Here is a 16,547-nt window from a genome sequence, read left to right as displayed (position 1 = left end):
AAAAATTCCTGTTCCGACACTGACAATGCTGAGTGTTTATGGAAAAAGTTCAAGGGAATCATAAAATGCATTTTAGACAGGTACGTGCCGAGTAAAACTGTGAGGGACGGAAAAACCCACCGGTTCAACAACAAAGTTAGGAAACTACTGCGAAAGCAAAGAGAGCTTCACTCCAAGTTTAAACACAGCCAAAACCTCTCAGACAAGCAGAAGCTAAAAGATGTCAAAGTTAGTGTTAGGAGGGCTATGCGTGAAGTGTTCAGTGAATTCGAAAGTAATATTGTATGTACCAACTTGACAGAATATCCTAGGAAGTTCTGGTCTTACGTTAAATCAGTAAGTGGCTCAAAACAGCATATCCAGACACTCCAGGATGATGATGGCATTGAAACAGAGGATGACACGCGTACAGCTGAAATACTAAACACCTTTTTCCAAAGCTGTTTCACATAGGAAGACTGCACTGCAGTTCCTTCTCTAAATTCTCGCACAAACGAAAAAATGGCTGACATCAAAATAAGTGTCCAAGAAACAGAAAAGCAACTGGAATCATTCAACAGAGGAAAGTCCACTGGACCTGACGGGATACCAATTCAAGTCTACACAGAGTACGCGAAAGAACTTGCCCCCCTTCTAACAGCCGTGTACCGCAAGTCTCTAGGGGAACGGAAGGTTCCAAATGATTGGAAAAAAGCACAGGTAGTCCCAGTTTTCAAGAAGGGTCGTCGAGCTGATGTGCAAAACTATAGACCTATATCTCTGATGTCGATCTGTTGTAGAATTATAGAACATGTTTTTTGCTTGAGTATCATGTCGTTTTTGGAAACCCAGAATCTACTCTGTAGGAATCAACATGGATTCCAGAAACAGTGATCGTGTGAGACCCAACTCGCTTTATTTGTTCATGAGATGCAGAAAATATTAGATACAGGCTCCCAGGTAGAAGCTATTTTCCTTCACTTCCGGTAGGCATTCGATACAGTTCCGCACTGTCACCTGATAAACAAAGTAAGAGCCTACGGATTATCAGACCAGCTGTGTGGCTGGATTGAAGAGTTTTTAGCAAACAGAACACAGCATAATGAGGTTTTCACTCTGCAGCAGAGTGTGCGCTGATATGAAACTTCCTGACAGATTAAAACCGTGTGCCCGACCGAGACTCGAACTCGGGACCTTTGCCTTTCGCGGGCAAGTGCTCTACCATCTGAGCACCGAAGCACGACTCACTCCCGGTACTCACAGGTTTACTTCTGCCAGTATCTCATCTCCTACCTTCCAAACTTTACAGAAGCTCTCCTGCGAACCTTGCAGAACTAGCACTCCTGAAAGAAAGGATATTGCGGAGACATGGCTTAACCACAGCCTGGGGGATGTTTCCAGAAGGAGATTTTCACTCTGCAGCGGAGTGTGCGCTGATATGAAACTTCCTGACAGATTAAAACTGTGTGCCCGACCGAGACTCGAACTCGGGACCTTTGCCTTTCGCGGGCAAGTGCTCTACCATCTGACCTACCAAAGCACGACTCACGCCCGGTACTCACAGGCAAAGGTCCCGAGTTCGAGTCTCGGTCAGGCACACAGTTTTAATCTGTCAGGAAGTTTCATATCAGCGCACACTCCACTGCAGAGTGAAAATCTCATTCTGGAAACATCCCCCAGGCTGTGGCTAAGCCATGTCTCTGCAGTATCCTTTCTTTCAGGAGTGCTAGTTCTGCAAGGTTCACAGGAGAGCTTCTGTAAAGTTTGGAAGGTAGGAGACGAGATACTGGCAGAAGTAAAGCTGTGAGTACTGGGCGTGAGTCGTGCTTTGGTAGCTCAGATGGTAGAGCACTTGCCAGTGAAAGGCAAAGTTCCCAAGTTTGAGTCTCGCTCGGGCACACAGTTTTAATCTGTCAGGAAGTTTCAGAACACAGCATGTTGTTATCAATGGAGAGATGTCTACAGACGTTAAGGTAACCTCTGAGGTGCCAGAGGGGAGTGTTATGGGACCATTGCTTTTCGCAATATATATAAATGACCTAGTAGATAGTGTCGGAAGTTCCATGCGGCTTTTCACGGATGATGCTGTAGTATACAGAGAAGTTGCACCATTAGAAAATTGTAGGAAAATGCAGGAAGATCTGCAGCGGATAGGCACTTGGTGCAGGGAGTGGCAACTGACTCTTAACATAGACAAATGTAATGTATTGCGAATACATAGAAACAAGGATCCTTTATTGTATGATTATATGATAGTGGAACAAACACTGGTACCAGTTACTTCTGTAAAATATCTGGGAGTATGCATGCGGAACGATTTGACGTGGAATGATCATATAAAATTAATGGTTGGTAAGGCGGGTACCAGGCTGAGATTCATTGGGAGAGTCATTAGAAAATGTAGTCCGTCAACAAAGGAGGTGGCTTACAAAACACTTGTTCGACCTATACTTGAGTATTGCTCATCAGTGTGGGATCCGTACCAGATCAGGTTGACGGAGGAGATAGAGAAGATCCAAAGAAGACTGGCATGTTTAATCACAGGGTTATTTGGTAACCGTGATAGCGTTACGGAGATGTTTAGGAAACTCAAGTGGCAGACTCTGTAAGAGAGGCGCTCTGCATCACGGTGTAGCTTGCTCGCCAGGTTTCGAGAGGGTGAGTTTCTGGATGAGGTATCGAACATATTGCTTCCCCCTACTTATACCTCCTGAGGAGATCACGAATGTAAAATTAGATAGATTCGAGCACACATGGAGGCTTTCAGACAGTCGTTCTTCCCGCGAACCATATGCGACTGGAACAGGAAAGGGAGGGAGTGACAGTAGCACATAAAGTGCCCGCCACCACACACCGTTGGGTGGCTTGCGGAGTATAAATGTAGATGTAAATGTAGATATTTGAAGGTAATACTTAATTTTTTTAGTTTATATTCATATTTATTTTATGTGTGAATATTTGCATATTTTAGCTATATTTGTCTATTCATAGAGTGGCGGTTGAAAAGGGTACATTTCAACATTAGCGTATGCTTTTACCCGACATAGATTGGGGGTTGTTTGCTTTTTTTTTTGTGTAGGACAATTTGAATTTGTTGTTATTTGTATTTGGGAATGTTACACACCTGAAATTGTGCAGACAACCTTAATCATCCGTTTAGCATCATGATATTTGTTCTTTTATGTTTGACACACCGTTGGAAATTTATTTGCTATGCATTTTACTTTACACAGTCGAGATCATACTGTATACCTTAGCAAACTCTACAGTGAGTACTTTAACCCAGTGAAAGTGAAATAACCAATAAGAGGAAATTTATTTTCATTTTTGCTATCACAGATTTTTTTTTATTTATTTTTTATTTATTTATTTATTTTTATTTATTTATTTTTTTTTTAAGTTAAATAGGGATTTGAGAAGTTTAAATAGTTGAGAATACATTCTGTGCACTGTATAGTCAAGGCAAAATCTGGGGGGGGGGGGGGGGTGAACATCTTCTCAGAAACATTTTTCAGTAGTTTTGTGGTGAAATTTAACAGGTAGGGGATCTGTGGTACTTTCATAGATACGCCATGTGGCATATGGTGCCGTGTCCCAGCCAGTGACTCCATATTTATTTTCTGGAATCATTCCCCTTTTACTATCCTATCTAGTTAGTAGGAGCAGTTAAGATCCTTCTACTATCCTAGAGTATAGAGTGTGCAATTTGTAAGACACAAGTCTATATCTTGACCAGGCACTTAGAAGGTGGAAGAACAAAACAACAATTTCAAGTTTTTTTAGAAACCAGTATTTTCAAAAATTAATAATATTCATTTTTCTTATGAAGATTCCTCGTGTAGTAAATTGCTACTGTGTAGCAGTAAAATATGAACACAGTAATTTAGTCTGGTGAAACATGTAGTGACAAGTGTAGCAATTTTGTGAGAACAGTAAGAACAGATGCTATTTCAAATGATGACAACCTCAAATTATTCTAACAAAATTTTGCAATTTGGGGGTGGTGAACCGAAGGCTCCGAGCTGGTGTGACTCTTTCCTTTTCAAGTCACATCCTCTCTTACTTTTCTGTACAAACTTACCCTCTTCCACTTTCCAATTCAGACAAATAGTTAGAGACTGGATGCCAAAAGGAACTGGTGCACATATTTTATTCTAAGCAAGCTGCCTTTTTCTGGTTATCTGGATATGAGTACAAACTTTGGGCAGGTTTAATAATGTGTGGTTTTATAATACAACCAGACTATGAATTATGAGGAGAGTTGGTGTAATATTTACTTATGATGTCTGTACAGTTATAATGAGGTTCTGTTACTTTACATTGTGGATGTGGTACCCTCACTGTGATGATAATGTTGTACTCTCATTGTGCTGATGATTTTGTGAAAAGTTGAGAAAATGTTTAGAGTTAGTGTGAAGTTTACTTAAGATATCAGTGCTGTTATAGTGACATTTTACCACTTTACATCTGGGATGTGATAACAATTATGTTAGACTGTTTGTAGCCTTATATATGTCTTCTCATTTGGATTGACCTGTTACTATACCTAATATGTGTAGTGTCACAGAATAGTAAAGAGTTGGAAACGTGGAATATTGTCAAAGTTTCGTTGCCTATGCCGAGAGCCAGAGGCAGTAGGTTAGCCAAGAGGTAAGAAGGATTGCACATATATCAGAATGTGTCATCATGCAGGGGCAATGGCCTGGTTACACACAACAGGCAAGAGAGAATTGCTTAGCATGCAGGTTTGTGTTAGATGGAGACTTTCCTAGAGTGCAAGACAGAGGTATAGCATCAGCTGTACTGCATTTCACAACTTTGCGTAAGTCTGTCGTAACAACACGTAACTCTGTCGCAAGACCACCTAAGGGGTGAGTACGACAGATGAATCAGCAATATAATTGGAATGAATGCGGTCATTACAAATGAGCATGACATCAGGACATCACTAGTGCTTCCTTTAAATACGCCAGCTTTGATAGCAACAAGGCATTCGCACTCGCATTTAGACTTGCAGTTAGATGTGTACTGGGTCGCTGTGTAGGGCTCATCTCAGTGATCGACATGTTAATCTTTATTAAGGAGATGTTGCAGTAAGGGCGGCCCATCAAGCAGCAGACATGAGGGGACAGTACCAGCACTGGTCCTCTCTGCTGTCACTGTCAATCATCAACCCAGGATTAGCAGACATTGCGGCAGACTCACTCGCTGCCAATGCTGGCCACATCAGTGAGCTGTCGTCGAGATCGTGCAGGGTCTAGGCCCTGTGCATCCGCCGTCACAACCGGGTGAGCCAATGACGCTGGGGGACTGCAGCCCGTTCCACCCGACCACCACAGATGAGCCACCAGGGGCAGCAGGGAAGAAGACGGGGTGGGATGGAGTACACTCCGCACTATGAGAACGCTTCTCGTGCCGACAGCGCCGGGACTCCAACCCAGAGCCTGTACGTGCAACAGCTTGCTGTCCGCAGCAGAGCCGGCCGTTCAGCCGGGCGCCGCCAGCCACGTACAGCCAAAGTAAGGGCATTCCTCGGCTACGTCACAGCATGCGGAGCTGTGCTAGCAAGACTGCGCGGCCCGGATCTGGTGTTATCGCTACGAGTCAGCGAGGACTCGGGGAAGGTCGTTGATATCACCAAGCCACATTGTACTCGGCAGGAATAAAGGTGTTATGAATTAATAATGTTTCTTTGGCGTTTCTGATGCTCCTACAGCCATTTCCTAGCATCCTGACAACTGGAGAGGTCACCGCTCAGCCATCCAGTCCACCGTAGGCAACCGGGGTCACCAGGGTGCCTACATTTGTGAAAGTCACTGGATAGACATTGATTCAATATCAAGTATGAAAATACTTTGTGTCATAATCTTGTCCTCAACATGTATTAGATCTACCGTGTAATTGGAAAAGGAACAATTATCAACAACAAAAAAATCTGTTATGTTTAAATTACTAGAACGGCTTTGTCTGTGGAGCATAAAAAAACGGAATTATATGTTGGAGATAGTTATTGGGACAGAAGTGTTCTGATTCCCAGGATTTAAGATTCACACAGTTTTATTTTCATGCAATTTTCTACCGCTTTAATGACCAAACTATTGATAGTCTTATTTAATAATGTCTGGTATCTGTATATGTCATGCTATCTCCTTGGAATAGATATGTAGTGTTCTTTTTTCACAATGTCTACACAAATCTGAACTGTTCAATACTACTGTGTGTTACAGCAAGTCAATGCTTTTCAATATACACAAATGTTAGCTCTCACTCTGATTCTTAATGAAAACTGGTTAAAATTCTCCAATATCTTACTGAGAATACTCTGATGAGCTCTAATGATTCATACATAATGAGTAGCAAAGGAAAAACAAAAGATTGAGGATTCAAATTCATAATATAGTTATAGTTCTTGCTGACATCTACTTTCAATTGAAGACTAGTTGATTCATTAATATGTAACTGACGAGGAAATATATTATCATACCTTTAGTGTGGCTGAACTAACCATTTTCTCCTAATATTAATTCGTTCATATTTAACCACCTGTACTTCACCCTGTGCCTTAACCTATGTTGGAATTTACCTTCTGAGCGCCCAATTTTATTCACAGTTTGATCTGATGTTGCTACAGCAAGTCTAATGTGGTAATGACTAACGAGAAATCTGTCAAGTAGTTGTTGAGCAGTATGTATTCTGGAAGTAACCTGCTGGTACTTAATTTACCAATGTAAAACTGATTCTACAGTGGCATGTGGCCATGGTGGCTCTCAGTCTCTACAAGAAGATGCTGAAAAATTTGGGATGATGACTTTCATACTACAAGAACAAGGTGCGTTTGACAGTTATTGTGGGAAAATCCCTTTATCCGTCCTTGTGGTTTCCTGACCTGAAATGTTCATGTCAGTTCAGTTACTCTAAAGTCTGAGTTTGACTTGTAAAGAAATGAGGACGTTTGGTCCTACAAGTGGTACAGTCATTATGTCTATGTGCATTTCAACAGTTGAAAACTGGCATAAGTTTTCCAAGAAAATAGATTTCTGAAAGGTCCAACAATTACTGTTTCTTGTAAATTGCTTTACATGATACGATGCATACTATAATCATCTGTTATATCTGGTCTGTCTAGACTTAATACAATGATATACTGTTACATGCAATACATTCCTTTATAATCACCTATTGTCAATGTAATTTCAAACTTATGAGTGTTTATTCATATGCGCTGCTACTAGTAATATTATCTGCCTATACTTAATAGGCAGGGAATGGGGGTAAGCTACTACAAACAGCATAGTGAACGCATTATTGTGGCCAAGATAGATACGAAGCCCACACCTACTACAGTAGTACAAGTTTATATGCCAACTAGCTCTGCAGATGACGAAGAAATTGAAGAAATGTATGATGAAATAAAAGAAATTATTCAGATTGTGAAGGGAGACGAAAATTTAATAGTCATGGGTGACTGGAATTCGAGTGTAGGAAAAGGGAGAGAAGGAAACATAGTAGGTGAATATGGATTGGGGGACAGAAATGAAAGAGGAAGCCGCCTGGTAGAATTTTGCACAGAGCACAACATAATCATAACTAACACTTGGTTTAAGAATCATGAAAGAAGGTTGTATACATGGAAGAACCCTGGAGATACTAAAAGGTATCAGATAGATTATATAATGGTAAGACAGAGATTTAGGAACCAGGTTTTAAATTGTAAGACATTTCCAGGGGCAGATGTGGACTCTGACCACAATCTATTGGTTATGACCTGTAGATTAAAACTGAAGAAACTGCAAAAAGGTGGGAATTTAAGGAGATGGGACCTGGATAAACTAAAAGAACCAGAGGTTGTACAGAGATTCAGGGAGAGCATAAGGGAGCAATTGACAGGAATGGGGGAAATAAATACAGTAGAAGAAGAATGGGTAGCTTTGAGGGATGAAGTAGTGAAGACAGCAGAGGATCAAATAGGTAAAAAGACGAGGGCTAGTAGAAATCCTTGGGTAACAGAAGAAATATTGAATTTAATTGATGAAAGGAGAAAATATAAAAATGCAGTAAGTGAAACAGGCAAAAAGGAATACAAACGTCTCAAAAATGAGATCGACAGGAAGTGCAAAATGGCTAAGCAGGGATGGCTAGAGGACAAATGTAAGGATGTAGAGGCCTATCTCACTAGGGGTAAGATAGATACCGCCTACAGGAAAATTAAAGAGACCTTTGGAGATAAGAGAACGACTTGTATGAATATCAAGAGCTCAGATGGATAACCAGTTCTAAGCAAAGAAGGGAAAGCAGAAACGTGGAAGGAGTATATAGAGGGTCTATACAAGGGCGATGTACTTGAGGACAATATTATGGAAATGGAAGAGGATGTAGATGAAGATGAAATGGGAGATATGATACTGCGTGAAGAGTTTGACAGAGCACTGAAAGACCTGAGTCGAAATAAGGCCCCCGGAGTAGACAATATTCCATTGGAACTACTGACGGCCGTGGGAGAGCCAGTCCTGACAAAACTCTACCATCTGGTGAGCAAGATGTATGAAACAGCCGAAATACCCACAGACTTCAAGAAGAATATAATAATTCCAATCCCAAAGATAGCAGGTGTTGACAGATGTGAAAATTACCGAACTATCAGCTTAATAAGTCACAGCTGCAAAATACTAACACGAATTCTTTACAGACGAATGGAAAAACTAGTAGAAGCCAACCTCGGGGAAGATCAGTTTGGATTCTGTAGAAACACTGGAACACGTGAGGCAATACTGACCTTACGACTTATCTTAGAAGAAAGATTAAGGAAAGGCAAACCTACGTTTCTAGCATTTGTAGACTTAGAGAAAGCTTTTGACAATGTTGACTGGAATACTCTCTTTCAAATTCTAAAGGTGGCAGGGGTAAAATACAGGGAGCGAAAGGCTATTTACAATTTGTACAGAAACCAGATGGCAGTTATAAGAGTCGAGGGACATGAAAGGGAAGCAGTGGTTGGGAAGGGAGTAAGACAGGGTTGTAGCCTCTCCCCGATGTTGTTCAATCTGTATATTGAGCAAGCAGTAAAGGAAACAAAAGAAAAACTTGGAGTAGGTATTAAAATTCAGGGAGAAGAAATAAAAACTTTGAGGTTCGCCGATGACATTGTAATTCTGTCAGAGACAGCAAAGGACTTGGAAGAGCAGTTGAATGGAATGGACAGTGTCTCGAAAAGAGGATAGAAGATGAACATCAACAAAAGCAAAACAAGGATAATGGAATGTAGTCTAATTAAGTCGGGTGATGATGAGGGAATTAGATTAGGAAATGAGGCACTTAAAGTAGTAAAGGAGTTTTGCTATTTAGGGAGCAAAATAACTGATGATGGTCGAAGTAGAGAGGATATAAAATGTAGGCTGGCAATGGCAAGGAAAGTGTTTCTGAAGAAGAGAAATTTGTTAACATCCAGTATTGATTTAAGTGTCAGGAAGTCATTTCTGAAAGTATTCGTATGGAGTGTAGCCATGTATGGAAGTGAAACATGGACGATAAATAGTTTGGACAAGAAGAGAATAGAAGCTTTCGAAATGTGGTGCTACAGAAGAATGCTGAAGATTAGATGGGTAGATCACATAACTAATGAGGAAGTATTGAATAGGATTGGGGAGAAGAGAAGTTTGTGGCACAACTTGACCAGAAGAAGGGATCGGTTGGTAGGACATGTTCTGAGGCATCAAGGGATCACCAATTTAGTATTGGAGGGCAGCGTGGAGGGTAAAAATCGTAGAGGGAGACCAAGAGATGAATACACTAAGCAGATTCAGAAGGATGTAGGTTGCAGTGGTACTGGGAGATGAAAAAGCTTGCACAGGATAGAGTAGCATGGAGAGCTGCATCAAACCAGTCTCAGGACTGAAGACCACAACAACAACAACAAGGTTGTATGTAATTTTTTTCTTTTGCTATGTACCAGTACTCGAAATTGTGAACACTCACTTATATGTAAGTATGCTTTGTCACTATATTTTCATTAGGAATGACTTGCTTGTACTATTCTCTCTCACATATTTAATCTGTGGGGTGTATTATCTTTTCTTTTTCAACTCCAACACTCCAAATTTTCTATTTCATTTCTTACTTCTCATCAGAGTTCAAAGCTATTCTTCCCCCTGTCCACATGCATATGTCTCTATTGCTGAGACCATTCTAATTTACCATGTCAGCTTTATTAAATGACTAAAGCCTATTTTATAGGAGAATCTGGGAAACAAGCTAGTATTTCTGCACTATTGAAGATACTGAAGTTAATGCTCACACCAATTTACCAATGTATAATGTTCAACCGTATAATTGTCATGATGTACCAATTATTTATGATTCATTTATTGTGTATTCACACTTAAGTGGTGAACACTTACCCGTGTATAATACCTAACCATGTTTTTTGTCATGATGTACCAATCATTTATGATTCATTTATTGTGTATTCTCACCCAAGTGGTGAACACATACATGTATATAAGGCCCAAAAACACAGTTGTTTGTGCTATTTCAATTACTTGTAAAACACAACTAATATGATGTATTAGTCACTTATTCAAGTTATTGTGTATTATCACTCAAAGTAATACATAACTGCACTCTTATGTCTCATTCTGTTATTGTTAGCACTTACTATGAAGGGAAAAGCAACAACTGTGTTGCACAAATATTCTTGAAAAAATACGTCAATTAATGTTTGAATGATTGTAAAGGTTGGAAAGTGAAATGTTGGAAGTGTCTGGGGCCTCTCTTTCAATGTGATCCTTCCTCCCCCTCCCCTCCACCAGTGCCCCTGGGAGTGTGTTCATGCTGATTTTGTGTTGGGTCTGTTCCTTAACTCCTTTTGGCCTGTAGTAGTGGGTGATTTCACAAAATTTCCTTATGTGGTTTTTGACTATCCACATCCATGGCAGCTACAGTCATGGCTCTTTCAAAGATTTTTGCCTTAGAAGGATTGCCATACACACTTGTGATGGAAAATGGCCCACAGTTTGCATCTCAACATTTTGAAGATTTTTGTACAAAGAGTGACATCTGGCATGTTACAGCCTCTTCCTTTCATCCCAAGTCCAATGGAGAGGCAGCTGATCATTATATTCAAAACCCAGATGAAAAATATATCTTTTAGTCTTATTCTTAGCACTCAGCAGGCTGAGTTCATACAGCTTCACTCCAGTCAGCGACCATAGCCCAACAAAGTTACGTCATAGCTGTCAGCCCCTTACACTGCTTCATCTGCTCTGGCCAAGTACCATGTCTCACAGTGATTCCACACGGACTCCACCATGTCTGCAGGTCTGGCTGGTGCCGTAAGTCAGGATCAGTCGTCATCCATTGCTGACAAGGCTACTACCTCTGCATCACATACAACTCCAATGGCTTGGTGTCATGACACTATGATAGGCTCCATGCATGCATGATTGACGATCAATGGAGAGCCGTCTGCCACTGTGGTTGCCTCCATCACCTGTGCTGGCTTCCGTGTCAGAGTCCACACCTCCTTCAGCTTCAGCGCCATCTTCACTCTGGGAGCCATCACAACCAGACAGAGAAGTCACCAGTGTCACCTCCTCTGCTCCCTCCATCACCAAATACCTGCCCAGATGTGGACATGTGGACATAGATACGGCACCATCACTAGTCCTCCCTTATGGCCACTTATTGGTGTGCGTGTGTGTGTGTGTGTGTGTGTGTGTGTGTGTGTGTGTGTGTGTGTGTGTGTCTGTGCCCATGCCATTTCAGACCATATTCTACTTTCTACTGTGACAGCTAAAAAACCTGCTCTAGCAATCTTCACTCACTGATGAAGACATAGACACCTCCACACTGAAAACTTGCACCCAAGGTGGAAGGAGTGTTGTAAGCCTATAATGTGAGTGTGCATAATCAAACAATGATAAGAGAGAGGCCATCTCACAGTCTGGACAGATGACATAGCAAGCATTGCTCTGTGTGCACAACAGCCCAATATCAGCCTGGTATGCCAGGCCCTAGGCCTTGCTAATGTTAATTTGCTTATAGTATGCTCACATAAGAGACTGCATATCAATCTGTTTTACAATTATGATGCTTCATACTGTTCTATACTTCATTCAGTGTTGCTGTGGATCTCTTCAAGTGGAAACAGAATAAAACTTGGTTGGCATTACTTCTGATATCACGTGTGAACAATGTTACAACGTAGGCCATACAAAAAGACTGAATGACTGGCGAATATTACCCTCAAAATGGGTACCATTGTTGTCAAAATTAATGTTCATCAACAAGAAGTGTGTTTTGTGGTCCCATCCATGGAAATAGCTTATTCTATTCAAGTTTGTACAATACGGGCAGTAGAAACTTCTGTAGATTATCATAATACAGATCCAAAGTTATACACAAATTTTATGAAGCACTTGACCAATATTTCATAAACAATGGATGGAATATAAGTGAGATTATCCATAAAAAACTGATTTTGTATCAGCTGTATATTTTCAGTTAAAAAAGCTTTTACCTCCGTTATTTTATTTTGCTTTTGTAGTGCCACTTTTGACTGAGTAATGACTATAACTCCAAATCTAATTTTTAATGCCAATTAATTGTTTAGCAAACAAATTTTTCTCAGAAATTGATGGACGTAGAATTTTAGCAAATGCGCTCTCATTACCAAATCAAAACACCTTTCAGTGCCTGACATACTCAGCTGTAAGTGGGATGAAAAGAGTACTGTGCAGTACCAGTACTGTGTGACAGTTAAAAAAATAAGGCATAAGAAATATTTCACAAAGAATGACACTTATGATGTTGCATTGGAACATAATCAAATATGACTAGATGCATTATATCAGTTTTTAGGATGTTAGTGGGATAGTGGGATAGCAATTGTTCTGCTTTTACATATGTTTCAGAGTCTCTTGAATGTTAGAGAGGTTATGGCATGCCACATGCAGAATACATACAGAATATCTCCTAATAATAATAAAGGACCAGCATCTTGATTTGTTTATTTCATGTGATAGTAAAGTCATTAGAACTGTAAACTTTGTAAGATTTTAAGACAGTTTGGTGTACTCAGTCCCTAAGTTCAAACTGGGCTGGCTCAGTTTCCAACAAATCAGTGTTGATCTATGTGGTGTATTACTTCTTATAAACCAAGAAGTTAATTTGTGTTGCTGTGGATACAATATAATGATCAAATGCAGATGATATACTATTATCAGAAGCTAAATTAAAGCTAAAGCTCATATTTACCCAGTAGGTGAGAGCTAGAGCCCTTTACAGCTGGCTCTATGACAGATTTCTCTAGTTCCCAAAGTGAAATTCTGATTTAGCTTTCCTCTTACTGGTCATTTAGTGTAATGTACTTTGTACAAGTTCTACACACTGATTTTATGTCCAGTATTAACAATGTTTAAACAGGATTTACTTTTCAGATTCCTGTAGAATTTTGTGCTCGACATATATTGAGGAATCAAAACAAGTTAAGAAGAACACTCTTTGCTACTGTCACTAACCTTTAATATTTCCATATGTAGATACATGGCCATGGAGTGGAGTGCCAACTGAAGCAACAATCATGCGCCCAAATCCTTCAATCACAACTGTGCCTTGAAACAAAATTAGGCTTCTCAGTCTGACAAGTTTAAACAACTGTTTTAAGTTTCATCTATTCCGTATTAAACAAACTTTGTAAAATGATGCTTATAAAATTGTTGACTATACACAGTGTTTATTATGTCTTGCTAAAATATGGAATATTATTACTTGGCAGTAAATTGAATGATTAATTAACTGTTATCAGTCAAATACCTATCTGTACATATGGATTATCTTTGCCAGTTCTTGTTTCATTTTATTGTTGTTCACATTGTGTATTCTGGCTGTGTTAAGAAAAAGTGGTTCTAGTACATCTGAATTTAGCGCAAGTGTTGTATGTAGGCAATAGTGTCACTACCCAATTGGTGACCCCAAAGAAGAACTAGTATTATTGTGCATGTGTTATTTCTGGCAGTTAAATTCCATCGGGGGGTCCAAATAACGTATTTTGCACCATTTGTGATGAAATCCAGTATATCCTCCAAGAAATTGAGATTTTGGAGCTTTCCTCACTTTGGTAATGACCATGGCATGAAGTACCATGAACCAATATGACTTCAGACAATATGCTGCCATCCATGCCACATGGTCACTTGGCCATTAGAGTGCCATTTACACAAGACAATACTTTGTGCATCCTCACTATGGTGGGATACATTGCCAGTTCTAGTGCTTTTATCCATATTGCACACACATTCCAGAGCAACATACTTTGCTAGCTTTGTCAGTTCTAAAGCACCACATTTACAATTACAGGCTCCACAGCTTGTGCCCAACCAGCCAGAATTATGATTTGCAGTTTGGGAGGTATCTTTGCCTGTCAGTACATTCTTGAGGACCATGACCAATTTACAATGACTAACAGTATTATGGACCAAGATCCGGCATCATTAGTTCGGAAATTATTTTACACCCACCATAGCAACAAGCCTACCTCACTCTCAAGGTGGTTTTCATTGTTCATAGCACAAAATCATCAGACTAGAATGTTAGATAAGAGTTATACCATGAATGGTGGTGTGACAAAACTGCATCAGAGTTCTGGCAACATTTGTGTGCCTTGATCAATACTAGTGAAGTTCTTGATACATTGCTATTGCACATCTGACAACAATGAATGCTCCTTCATGTATGGGTGGCTTTAGCTGAACACAAGGGGCAGCCATCACAGAGGCTGTTCCAGATGGCTGCCAGAGAGCACACAATGCTCAGTGCATATGCCATATTGGCTGTGTCTTCAAACATCAATTCATCTGAGGATGGCTAACTCTTTCCAAGCCTTCCCAATGGCATGATACCACAATTGCACTGGTGCTATGCCCTAACAACCAACAAACGTCTTCAGTGAATCATATATGGTTACAATGTCTGCATGCATGTCTGAAGAACATTGTATCATGAAGATTTTAATGCCGTATTGTAATAATATACAATGCATCAATGCCTTGATGGGCTAAAATGATGATATGATACTCATTGCTTTGTGTGGGACTCATGAATTGTGCAAACATAAGGTAGTGACTATGTGACATATGTAAGTTTAGACTTGGTCTCAAGGCATGAGCAGATAGCCAACCTGGCTAATGGAACCTCTCATGACAAGCAGGAAATCCAGATTTGAGTCCCAGTGCATCACAAATTTTCATGTGTTGCAAACAGCTGATGTCAATGCATTTTCACAATATGCAAACTTATTTCATAATGTTTACCACAGCTGTAATCATCAGTGACAGAGTCTGTATTGTGAAGATGCAAACACTGTACAAAGACAGACATTGTAATCATTTATTGTGCATCCTTGCCTTGAAAGACTAAAATGATGATATAATATTTGTCTCCCTGCAAGGGAATCATGATTTGTGTGAGCATAAGGTTTGTGACTAAGTGATGTGTGGAAGTTTTGATCAGTCCTGAAGGCAAACTCAAACAGCCAACATGTGTTTAAGGAGACTGCTCATGATAAGTCTGTAGAACTGGTCCAGCACAAATTTTCATGTGTTGCAAACAGCTGACATTAACACATATTCACAATCTGCAAACTTGTATGGTAATCTCCAATAAACTCTGAAGTCTGCTCACTGTAATTGAGAAGATGACAAGACAGCTCAAAACATTACTGCTCTGCACTAATATGTATGACATCACTCACTCACACTGAGAGTTGGCTCCATAATCTCAAAATTATGCACTAGCATAAGCTACCACAACAGGGATTCGTTCATTTCATGGATGCTTTGGATCTAAAGCTATGATATGCATCCAAATGCAACAGCGATCTGCAGTGAGTGCAATAGATCACAACACCTACCAACAACATCACCTACCAGAGGTTCATCAGCACACAGAAGAGCACAGGTCACAAGAAGCTGACTGAGGACACAGCAATTCAACGTTGATGCTGCTGACCCAGTCACTACCACCTCCAGCATACACTAATGAGTCACAAGATTACACATCCCCAACAAAACATCAGGCTTAGTCTTTTTAATTAACATGGACTCAAGCATCAGCACCATTTCCCTCATATGCACAGGATGTGAATACAAACAAAACCTTACTGTTAATGACTGTGAATGATCCTGATGTCCCCACACAAAACTCTGACAGTCAATATTTGTCTAGCAACTCAATTGGAGTGGGCATTTATCATCACTAACATAGCTCAACTGCACTAGTGTGGAGTGGGGTGGGCATTTATCATCACTAACATAGCTCAACTGCACATTAATGTATCTGATGATGGAAATTAGCATGCACAGATGGAAAACACCTGCCTTACTTGGATTTCTTGGCTATGCAACACATAGTGGTATTATGCCAGAGCAAAGTGAAAAACAGATCTGTTATGGGTGGAGAATGATGCTGTACATCATAAACTGCAGTCCATCGCAAATGAATTGCAAGCTGCCTAGTAACTGATGGAGAGGTTGGAGATGAATACAAAGTGGACACAGATTATAAGCTATGCTCAG

The sequence above is a fragment of the Schistocerca serialis genome, chromosome 5 (assembly GCF_023864345.2).
Source record: "Schistocerca serialis cubense isolate TAMUIC-IGC-003099 chromosome 5, iqSchSeri2.2, whole genome shotgun sequence".
NCBI classification, from domain to species: Eukaryota; Metazoa; Arthropoda; class Insecta; order Orthoptera; family Acrididae; genus Schistocerca; species Schistocerca serialis.
This window is presented reverse-complemented; position numbering follows the sequence as displayed.